Source organism: Lissotriton helveticus, chromosome 8 (assembly GCF_964261635.1).
Source record: "Lissotriton helveticus chromosome 8, aLisHel1.1, whole genome shotgun sequence".
Taxonomy (NCBI): domain Eukaryota; kingdom Metazoa; phylum Chordata; class Amphibia; order Caudata; family Salamandridae; genus Lissotriton; species Lissotriton helveticus.
In genome coordinates, this window is record NC_136069.1 from 217,059,736 (window position 1) to 217,070,134 (window position 10,399).

Below are 10,399 nucleotides of genomic sequence, written 5' to 3' on the forward strand. Positions count from 1 at the left end.
CCCCCCACACACACACCCCACACCCACCCCCCCACACACACACACCACACACACACACACTCATTATTTTTTTTATTTTTTTTGAGGGGGTGCGCGCCCCAGTACACGTATCGGTACACATACCAGTACGCGTACCCTGGAGAAAAAAAGAAAGACAGAGTTTTTTAAAAATGTAGCATTTTTATATAAATTGGAGGTAGTTCTGAAAAGAACTGTTTATTTATTCTTATTGTTGTTTTATATTTTTTTATTGTTTTTTTTGTACCCCGCGACTTTTAAAAAAATATATATATTATTTTTTTTGCCTTGGGGGTCCTTGTGGGATACCCTGAGCAGGCCTAGGGGGTCAGAGTGTTTCTACTCTGGCCCCTTTGCGAGTTTCACACCTTTGTTTCACTGCTATCTTGTGCCTTGGTTCTAACAAGGCACAAGATGGCTGCCAGGGACACCCAGTATGCAAGGGGAATTAGTTCCCCCTCTTCAAACATGCACGGGGGCTGCGTTGCAGAGAGGTGTAAAAAAGGGTGTGGCCTCATTACACCTCTATGCAATGCAGCCATCTGGCGCATACTGGAGGCTCCTGGTGGGTTAGTTGGCCCCCAGGGACCCCCATTATGCAAGGGGAATTAGTTCCCCCTCTGCAAACGCGCCAGGCGGCTGCGTTGCAGAGAGGTGTAACAAGGGGCATAGCCTCATTACACCTCTGCAATGCAGCCCCCTGGCGCATACTGGAGGTTCCAGGTGGGCTAGTTGGCCCCCAGGGGCCCCCAGTATGCAGGGGGAATGAGTTCCCCCTCTTCAAACATGCACGGGGGCTGCGTTGCAGAGAGGTGTAAAAAGGGCCGTGGCTTAATTACACCTCTCTGCAATGCAGTCCCTGGAGATTCCTGGTGGGCTTTCACGTCTTATATAGTTAGGAATTAGCATTAAAAAAAACTTTGAAATTCACTGAAAAAAACATAGGTTTCAGGCCTTATATAGTTAGGAATTAGCATTTAAAAAACCTTTGAAATTCACTGAAAAAACCATAGGTTTCAGGCCTTATATAGTTAGGAATTAGCATTTAAAAAAACCTTGCAAATTCACTGAAAAAACCATAGGTTTCAGGCCTTATATAGTTAGGAATTAGCATTTAAAAAACCTTGCAAATTCAATGAAAAAACCATAGGTTTCAGGCCTTATATAGTTAGGAATTAGCATTTAAAAAACCTTGCAAATTCACTGAAAAAAACATAGGTTTCAGGCCTTATATAGTTAGGAATTAGCATTTAAAAAAACCTTTGAAATTCACTGAAAAAACCATAGGTTTCAGGCCTTATATAGTTAGGAATTAGCATTTAAAAACACCTTTGAAATTCACTGAAAAAACCATAGGTTTCAGGAGTTATATAGTTAGGAATTAGCTTTTACAAAACCTTTGAAATTCACTCAAAAAACTATAAGTTTTAGTGGTGTTATAGTTAGCTGGACATTTTACTCATACAAAACCATTGAAATTGCTCCTATATAGTTAGTTGTACTAAGTATATATCGCGCACCCGCAATCCACTGCTGATGATGTCACATATTAGATCATTCATGACATGGTCAGTGACATCACTGATGACATCTCAAATGACATCACTGATGATATCACTGATGACATCATCCACGTGACAATCACATACACCTTTTCATACACTATTACAATTTTTCATCACTCTTTGTAAAATACAGAGTATCATATTTAAATCCATTGTCACAGCAATACACGTATCTAAAAATCCACTCAGTGATTCATACATGTATACACACATCTAATCCCTTACCTATGGATTCACTCATACATGCTGTCAATGAACAATAGAACACTATCAAAAATACTTATACATCTATATCGACATTAAACAACAGCACGCATCCTATTCACATATGAAGTCATCCTTCTCACTTATGCAAACAATGGATCATACTTACATATTTACTTAGCAAAACACTTATACAAACACCACTTCTTCTATTCATTTAGATAGTAAGTCATACTTAGTGAATTATAAAATCATTATTACAAGTATACAGTTATCCATACAGTCACTCACACAATCATTGTGTCTTATGTATACTTATTTATATACAACAACTGACACATACACTGCCTTTTAGTTTTCTAGTTTGTTGGACCTGTACCTTTGAGAAATATATTTGCTCATCACCACACCCATAAAGAGATTCCCTCACCCAAACGGTTAGAACATGTAGTTTTAACTTCATATATCTACTGAATAAACTATTCACACATCTTTGGACAGTCACACACCCTCCACCGAACCACACACACGTTCACACTCCCATACAAATACTCAGTTAACTAATCAATAACTAATCTAGACTTTCACATAGCTAGTAACCAACTGTAGAATCAGTTTACACAACAACTGACAAAGTGATACAGATATTCACACAGTTTAGTCACTATCCACTATATTTAGTGAGACATTATAAACTGGTCAAGTAAAGAGTCAATTACACTGCTACTAAATCCTCCATCCAAATATTTATTTATATATATCCACTCATTCTTCAATGCAAATTGCTATATATATATATAATGCATATTTAAATAACGAAGCAAACCACATTCACTGGATGATGTCATCAGTGATGTCATTTGAGATGTCATCAGTGATGTCACTGACCATGTCATGAATGATCTAATATGTGACATCATCAGCAGTGGATTGCGGGTGCGCGATATATACTTAGTACAACTAACTATATAGGAGCAATTTCAATGGTTTTGTATGAGTAAAATGTCCAGCTAACTATAACACCCCTAAAACTTATAGTTTTTTGAGTGAATTTCAAAGGTTTTTTAAAAGCTAATTCCTAACTATATAAGGCCTGAAACCTATGGTTTTTTCAGTGAATATATATATATATATATATAAAAATATATATATATATATATTTATATATATATATATATATATATATATATATATATATATATATATGCCTCATTATGATATTTCCAGTGCTTCTTTTTTCTACAAGAAGAAACTGTCCTCTATCAAAACTATAAAGGTAATTATAAGTACAGCCTAGGAGACTGGCTCCCGCTGTAGAAAACCTTGTAAAGAAACAAAATCCTGTGGGGAAAACATCCCCTGCCACCTTTTTGCCTTTATAGGAGATTCCTGAGATAAGACACAGAAGGAGCAATGGTGGCAGTGGGGGGAATCTGAAATGCTATTCTCCTCCTCAGGTCAAGTGTTTACCTTAATCTCAACAGTTAGGAGCTCACAGCCAGTACAGGCTTGAACACAACAAACCTATGTTAAAGCAGCTGGAGAGAGTCCTGGGAGGAAGAGCACAGTGTTGAGATGGCTGATGCCCATGTGCCCAGCCAGCGAAAGGAACACAATGAAGCAATAAACATAAATCACCCTGTAGGGGGGTGCTACACAATATGCTGATGCAAATGGTTTAAATAATTACCCTCTAATATTGAAAAACGTGTTATGGCTGAAATAAAGAGAGAGTTTCAGGAATCTGGCTGCTGCACCGCAAATTGAATCCTGCCAGCAGTGCTTCAGAAAAGGTAATTAACTGTTTTCAACAGGGAATACATTGCTTTTCTGACAGGAAATATTCTGTTTCTCATTAGAAAGCACAATGAAGAGAAACAAGGTTCATGCTTTCAGCACCTGCATCTGTGCTCAGTTCTCCTCTCTGAGCAGAGACTGGAGCCGAGAGTCCCAGTGCTGCTGCTGTTCAGCATTTGAAGCTGCATATATTGGCAGCAGTAGAGATAAATGCAGTATTGCAAAGTCTAGAAGCAGACAGAGGGCCTGATTATTATTTTTGCGGGGCGGTACGCCACTGCTTCCCTCCCGCACCACTAAACTCGATCACCGGCAGCCAACCAGATTAAGAGTTTCCTCGTTTGGCGAGTGGTCTTTTGGCGTTCCCACAGGGGTGCCTTTGAAAAAGGCACCACAATGGCAACGCCAGATCAAGTTCCTGCATGGCATGACTGTTATGTCAATGCCATGCAGGAACTGGGTGGGCATGTAGACAGAGGGGGAACATAATGTGCTCTCCTGCATGCATCCCCAAGGCAGGAGGCACTAGGTTTCCTCACCATCAGCAGTTTCATGGCTTGAACACCACAATGAGACTGCTAGCAGTGAGGAGACTTGTAATATGCTTGGTGGGCTACAGCTGCCCTGCTAAGCATATTGCAGCCTTACACCGCAGCACCACCACCAGGGATCATGGATTCCTGGCGATTGCAATGGTGCCCTGGAGTTCCGACCGCCATATTAGTAATACGCCGTTCAGACCACTAGTACGGAGGTCCACGACTGCCACCTCCACCAGGGGTTCAGCAGTACAATGGACTGCCGCACTTGTGATCAGGCCCAAAGGCTGAGAGGGCCTAAGAGGGGAGCAACAGAAAGCTTGGTGTGGTTGGTGGGTAGGAAAAAGGAACACGTAGTAGGGCAACAGAGACTAATGCAGAGTGTAGGACTATAGAAGTACAAGAAGGAGGTGGCTTGAAAACACATGCACTCCCATGGAGCACTTAGTACTAAAGAAAAAATGAATGCTTGAAAAGCAAGAAGCATAGAAGCTAGCCAATCAATGCAATGGTAAAGAGGCCTTGCCCTTTGGGAGGGGCAAACACAAGATTGACAAGCTGGGACATGAATAAAAAGAAAGTAAGTGAGAGTGACTGGTAGGGTCTGACCGGCTACCGGGTATTTCGGTGGACTGCATGGGCGGAGGCCGGTTCTGTTGTCACAGTATATCTACATAAACAAAATATACTTTAGAACAATTTGTTTTTTATTGTTTATCTTGAAATGCCCAGTAGCTAGTACAGCCATTGTGACTGAAAAAACAACCAGTGATAAGTAATGGGCAGGCTCCAAGCCCCTTTATGTTCTTATTAAGCCCACAATATGTATTTTCCAACCAGACAAATGCGCTGTGTAGTAGGCTCGACCTAAAATGAATTAATGTAAGTCTAAGGAAAGTGTGGAAAGCCTGAAAATATTCTCGCAGTTGTAATGTAGTGGGACCTTTAGCTTGAAATTATTCAAACAGTTGTAATGTAGTGGGAACTTTAGCTTGACCACTGTGAAAAATGAGAAAGCTAGGGGATGTACTTGATCTGACAGCTAAGGGTAGTAAAGATTTTTGTGATAACTGGTATTTGCATGCAGGACACATCCCCATCTGTATGATGTAACTATTGCAATCATTGCTTTGGAACCCCCACTTGTGTATATTTCATTGGAATGTGCAGATATGAATTGTAACTGGAGCTTGGAGGAGTTCGATGTCTGAGGCAGCGGCGGGCGATGCTGTTGCACAATACAAAAAAACCCCAACAATAATAAAAAATACACTTACCTTGCTGCCAGGTCCCGCATCTCTACTCCTGCTCTCCTTGTGGGACTCAAGGTAGAGAAAACCAAGAAGAACAACCAGTCTTCCCTGACCAATCACAAGGCTGAAATTCAGCATTGTGATTGGTAAGTACCCAGGCTCCCCTGATTTATCACCATGCTGCAATGCAGCATCGTGACTGGTTTTGAGCATCCTGGTTAAACGCTCAACCAGGGAATAGGGCCTGGAAATGTTCTCCATGCAGGCTGCAATGCAGCCTGTATGGGGAATGGGAAAAGTGCTTATCACTCGTTTGGGCGGCCGGAGAAGCGAACAAACAGTCATTGCACACTTAGGAGTGGGAAAACCACTCCTTCCCTGCTCTGCTATGAGAGTAAAGCAGCCCCACCCACCAACCCACCCGTAAAGGAAACATAAAATGATAATAACACAAAGTTTTTAACATTGTATATTTCCTTTACTTCGCTGCTCAAAAGCAGCGGGGAGACGCTCCTCCGCCATAGCGGAGGAGCCGCCACTGGGCCGGAGGGGTCTCTCCTGTAACATGTACTTAATAAACATGTTAAGTAGCTACTTCAGATTGCCTTTCCATCTTCATTCATGAGAACCTACTTTATTACAATTTTATTCAGTGGAAAAGGTCTGTTTCTCATATACGTTTTAAAGAAGTGCAGTACTGTGTATCAGTGTTAGTACCAAGAATCCATTTGTCAACGTCTCCAGGAGTGCACAACTTGTAGCTGAAATTTGTAGTGAACAGAGATAGGAGACCATAATCTGAGTTAGGTGATTTCTTTTCCAACACACAAGATCCTGCAGTGAGTGTGGAGGTGGGGGACACTCAGAAAAATTTCATTTGAACAGTGACTGGTGCCAGGATATGTGTGTTAATGTTGCGCTCTTTTTGCCAACCATGAAGACTGACAGCTGCACATTCTACAAGCTCTCTCTGTTATGCTGGACTCTGCAAGTACTTGCACTTTGCATTCTGTACACAACAAAAGGCAGAAACATCAATCATAGTGCTCTAAAAGTCCTGGGAAGAAATAAGGAGGCTAATGTTCCCAGCTCTGCAAGAGGCAGAGTCCCCACAGGATACTGGTGTGAGTGACAGCGACACTTTGTTGACTACGGATTCAGGTCTTCGTTGTTTTTAGGAAACTGAAACCTTTAAAAGGCAAAGACCTAATTGCATTGTTCTATTTCTCAAGCCTTTAATGCCCTAGTTCAAGCCTTCCCTAAGGTGCCCTATGACTCCTATGTTAATTCACATACCACATTAAGAAATCCAACACTACTGTTATATGGCCCTTAGGGACATTGTCGAGATTGCTAAGTTAGCATGAGCTTTGCTACCATGATGCTGCTTTTGCGCACGTTCCTAAATGACTTTGTTTTTGCACGAATCTTTTTGTGCCTTTCACATGATAACGGGCTGCTTTTCGCATTCTCTGCCTTTCCTGGAGTTTAGTCTGAACATGATGTGCAAGGTTGATAAACAATGCCCCTTGTTAATCTGTTCTGGTCAGTTCCTAGCACCTAGACATAACATGCTACACACAGCTTCAGTGCTGAAGACTCGTGCTTTGATATTATGTTGTTGCATGTTGTTTTAACACACTTGGAGAAAGCTGTTCCATGGAGAAGAGCTCTGCTGTTCCTATGATGTAAATCTTACATCCAGGATTTAAGGTATGGGGTCTGATGTCAAAGCCCAGAGATCTTCCTTTACCTAAAATAAATTTCTTCTAGTCAAGGGGAGGGCGGTTAGGCCTAAATGCCCTTTTTTCCACAGTCTTTTTAAAATGACTTCTCCCTTTGTATTCTATGGAATTGTAACAATGCTAACTGTGTTGAGTTTATGCATTTTGCTGCTGGTAGTGGCTTGCATACTGTATTGTAGAGCACAATTGTTAAAATAAACATTTGAAACCATTTCAGTGACTCTGCATATTCTTATTGTGGGCAAGTACGAGTGAGTGAGCGAAAGAGTATGTCTTGCTCCCGCGATTCCTGAGAGACTCTGGAGTGTTGTGTTCTGGGTTGTCTAATCATTTGTAGCTTTGTGATATTTGGAGAACAAATGAGACACTATAGCTAGTTGGTTTGGGATTTTGGGTACTAATGTGGTAAGTTTGTACACCCCTACACACTGAGGTCCTGTTTTCCTGCGAATATTTCTGTGTATGTGCAGAATCCCTGCTACACTACTGAGAGCCTTATTTCCAGTGAATATCTAGTTCTTCTGCCAAATCAGAAGCCACATCATCTGTTAGTAAAAAAGGGAGGAGAACCAACTACTCCAGGAGCCTTTAGTAATTAAATTGACATCCCTGCCAACAACGCTTCTGCCACTGGAAGGTCTTTATACCTTAACACTACCTGTATGCCTCCTCATCCCTGGATCCACCAAGTGAGGATAATGTAGAAAGGTCTATTTAGTAGCTCTCGAAGTCAGAAGAATATGGAATTTAAGAGCTGTGAGCAGTGGCATAGCTAGACCTTTGGTCACCTGTGGCGGTGTCTGTGCAAGGCCCCAGTATGTATGAGCGAGGTGGTGTGCTCGCAATTCCAGCATTTGCCGCCCCAAGATGGCCGCAGGTGAGAGTGGGGGGAGGCCGCCTCCCCCAGAACTCATTCCGCCCGGGTCGGACCGCCTCCCTACACACTCCTCATTTCTACACCAATGGCTGTAACAAAAAATCTGCATAACTTCAAAAAGTATTTATACTTGGCATCTGGGAGCTCTGTGGAATGATTTTGCAACATATACATCAAACCCAGTAGAGAAGACAGACAGGTTAATAGAGAGCAGTAGAAGATTCCCCTATGGCTCTAATTTAAAAGCTGCACAGTAGTTAGTAGGGGCTGTTTCCATTTACAGTCGCCACTTTATTATTTACATTATGGGACTGTTGAACCACAAAACGGGTAACAAAAAGTGATCGTAAACAGTGCATCGGATTTTTGCAATGTGCCCAATGCACTAATATGTTGCACCGCAAATGTATAGTTGCAGAGGGTCACAAAATGACCTGCTAAATAAATATTTACTATGCAGTTCCCTATTTTCAATTCCTGTGATTGGTTACAAACACAGGAAAGGTGACCGGCAAGGAAGAGCAAACCAACTTCTCAATATTTGCGTTGCCAAATGCATTTTTTTTAAGTAGACAACACTCCTTAAAGGAGCCTGTGCTATTTTTAAAAGAAAATGTTTTCCATTCACCAATGCATCAAGGGGAGCAGGCAATGGTCCCATGTACCACTGCCAACTCTCCCAGAGGCTTCTAACAGCATCCACAAAGGTGAAGGTGGCCTAAGAATCTCCCTGCCCTTTGCTTACCAGTTAACCTTTCCTTTGAGTCAATAACTGATCAACGGTTTGTGATCATTAGTGTAGTCTCTGTTTTTTCATGTTATATTTGTTTTATCAAAATTCATGCTCTTTAATTTTTTTGTTTAGAACATGCTACCAACAATAACAGCATATAACTTTAAAGGATATATGCAAAATATAATTTAATTTAAAAACTATACGAAAGTACTGTACTTAAACTAGTAGATAAACATTTTGGAAACCGGTGTCTAAAGCAGACAACGTTGCAAAAATTAGGCTGCAATTGTACGGTATTTATTTTGTTCCACCCTGACTACTTTTTTAAATCCTTGGGGCTCCATTGATGTAAATCTAATTATTAGTATGCAGAAATGGCATTGGGTCCTTTCATGACGCTGAATCTCATTCTGTGTCTCTAGTCGCAATTGCTTAGAATTCCTCTTGATTTATTTCTCCAGCAAAATCTTAGTCGAATTCTTTTATCAGTGCAGGTAGCTCTACAACAGAAATGTTTTTATCAAGATCCCTTGGAACACGGCGCAAGTTCCTCAAGATTATTTTACAGGAATCGTCAGTGTTAAATAATTTAAACGCTTTTAGGATTTCCCCCTGTGGATCTCGATCTAATATCCAATCTGTGACAAATTATTGGAAGGCTTCAAAGCTGATTTTTCCTTGCGCCTCGCGATCATAGTCTCTGATAATGTTTAATGCTTCAACTTTCTTTACATCAAATGCTGTGGCTCGCAGAACAAGCTTCAGTTCATAATAGTCAATTGTTTTATCCTTACTTGTATCAAATAGTTCAAATTCATCCTTGATTTCCGGCTCTTCTGTCAGTTCCTTTCTTTTATTCCATTTTGTTTTGTCCGCAAGTTGCTAATTTCTTTGAAACTCCATGCCTATGTTGTTGGAGGTAACAGAGTACATCACAGCCGAACTATCAACTGTGCCATTTAAACTGCCACATTCCCCGACGACTGGAAACACATTAAAGTCAACCCCCTCCTAAAAAAGCCCTCCAGAGACTTGATGGATCTCAAGATCTGCTGGCCCATCCCGTGGCTCCCTTTCGCCACTAACATCATTAAAAAGGCTGTCAACACCCAGCTAGCGCACTTTATAGAAACCACCAGCATCCTAGACACCTTTCAATCCAGATTCTGCAGGAACCACAGCACGGAGACCACCTTCATTTATGCCACCGACGACATCCGCTCCCTCCTTGACCAGGATCACACGGTAGCCCTCATCCGCCTGTACCTATCAGCAGCTTTCAATACCGTCTACAACCGCACACTAGCTACCAGGTTCCACGACGCCGGAATTTGAGGACACAGCCTTAGACTGGATACGATCTTTCGGCTCAGCCATAACACAGAGTAAGACTTCCGCTCTTCCTCTCAGAACCGACAGAGATCAGAAGTGGAGTACCCAAAGGATGCTCTCTCAGCCCCACACTCTTCAACATCTACGTGGCCCCCTCGCAACTATGGTCACAAACGATGGACTCAACATCGTCTCCTACGCCGATGACACCCAGCACATCCTCTCCCTCACCAAGGAGCCCAACATTATCAGGCGTAGTTTTCAAGAAGGGATGAAAGCTGTCGCGACCTGGATGAGCAACAGCTTCCTGAAGCTCTACACAGAGAAAACAGA

General features: G+C 41.7%; 1 pseudogene; it reads right to left on the reverse strand.

Annotated features, from left to right (window-relative positions):
* Positions 1-9,139: 9,139 nt before the first annotated feature.
* On the reverse strand, positions 9,140-9,667 carry LOC144771558 (centrin-3 pseudogene; annotated as a pseudogene).
* Between the last annotated feature and the right edge of the window lie 732 nt (positions 9,668-10,399).